We start from the raw sequence: 2,099 nt of genomic DNA on the forward strand, positions 1-2,099 counted from the left end.
TGGCGCCACGTAGCGAAAAGAAGAAACGACTGGCGCGCTGTTGTTAACTCGGCTATAATCGCGTAAGCGGTGTCTACGCCAATCAAGAAGAAGAAGAAGATTTTCTCGTTTTACGTCTTTTGTCTGTTCTTTGCATTCATATGAAAAATGACCATTTTGTTTGCTTTTAAAACACTTAACAGTGTTCTATCTCTGACAGTCTTTTGCCTTCCTGTCCTTCTTTCCTACGTTTACAGCAAATCTTTCTTGAATTATTTTGACTATTTTTAACATCAACTTCACCTGTGTGAGAATGATTAGGTGCACTTGGCTTTTTTAACGAATAGTAAGGCCCTTTCACTTTCTCGTACACACGCAATTGATCTTTCAATTCTCTTAAGTTCTTAGCCTGATATAACATTGTTTTATTCGCCCTAGTATCTGGAATGCCATCTACAAAATATGTAATAATGCTCTGGTCATCAAGAGCTATCGGTTTTCCTATTTCGATCAATACATACAAATACTCATTTAAAATCTCTTTGTGTTGGTTACGCCTATTTCTCAGGGCACGGTGAATTTCTGCTGCACATATTTTTTCTCCAAACTCATCAATCAGAGCATTTTTTAGGGTTCCCCAATCTCTCACTCTCACTAACCCACGCGCAAATATTTTAGCAGCGCCATTCAATAGTTGTTTCGCATAAACAAACTTTTGAAGCTCATTCCAATTCACTGTGTCAGCCACATCTTCAAACTCAACAATCCAATGATTGACGTCTATGGAATTGTCACCAGTAGAAGAAGATACGCTATCTCTGATATCTCGAAGTTTAAAAGCAACCCTTTCTGCTCTTTCTGTACGTGTTGAATTTTCCCTTGCGTTAGCTACGGTCGTTTAAGAATGTTCGCTTTCACTCACGTCGTCACCTTGATCGTTTACTCGATTTTCGTTAAAATGCCCTATCAGTCTAGTTTGTAAATCTTTTTTCAGCCCATGTGTATTTAAATTAAGATCCCTTAATTTCGTTCTCAGCTCTTCAACAGTCATCGCGCGTATTTCTTCGCTATTCATTTTGTTACAAATATCTTAACTTATATTTACTCAAATATGTTGTATAAAAATTAATATTAGAATATTTCTTATTAGAATATATCTTATTAGAATATTTCTTACGAACTATCGGCTGCTCTCTCTTGCTCTCTCTTGCTCTCTCTGTCCTGCACGTTTCTGCTACTGCCACTATTGCTTCTGCTGTTTTTGCTTCTTCAGCTGTTTCTGCTACTATTGGTATTGCTGATTCTGCTTCTCGTCGTATTTGCAATGTTGCATCGAATACTTGTTGTACTCTTTTACTCTGCCGACGCACTATAGCGATTTCACGATATTCACAGTGGATGTCGCGACTGCGCTTTTCTCGTTAGACGCTGATCCGCCGTCACTTTAAAGTTCTAACGTTTCACGAACCACTCTTTGCACTCTTTTGCTCTGTCGACGCACTTTTGCAATATTCGATAGACGCTGATTCGGCGTCACTTCAAATAAAGTTTTGAAATTGCTGTACTAATGTCTTCTGGCATATACTCGTACTTAGGTACACGCGAACTTGCACGCACTCACATACAAACACAATATCTTTATGATGTATGACGAACTGCGATGTCTATCGGATCCAATGTAAAACATTCCAAAACTACCAATTAATTACAAATGAAAAATTAATTTCAATAAACATTTTCCAGTGGATGAAATTGTGAATCTAAACCATTCTCGAATCTCCTTGAACACACAAAAAAAAGTTCATCAAAATCGGTCCAGCTACTAAGGAGCAGTTCAATTACAAGAAGATTTATATACACTTGTGCTCACATAATTAAGCCACTGCATAGCAAAACTGCGTTTATGAAAATAAATTCACCGAATTAGCTTTTCATTTGTATAATGGTATGCAAAAAAGTTCCGTTATATGTTAGGAAGTTACTAAGACCATATTCAGTGAAATAAGTATCGTGGTTGGTGAAAAAATGAAAATAAACTCGCAGTTGATCTAGTCGCGTGTGCTCATATAATTAAGCCAGTGTTACAAAAGCTTTGCAATCACTGTCTGTGTAAAAAAAAA

Source organism: Bactrocera latifrons, unplaced genomic scaffold (genome assembly GCF_001853355.1).
Source record: "Bactrocera latifrons isolate USDA-ARS-PBARC rearing strain unplaced genomic scaffold, ASM185335v1 scaffold_459, whole genome shotgun sequence".
Lineage (NCBI taxonomy): Eukaryota > Metazoa > Arthropoda > Insecta > Diptera > Tephritidae > Bactrocera > Bactrocera latifrons.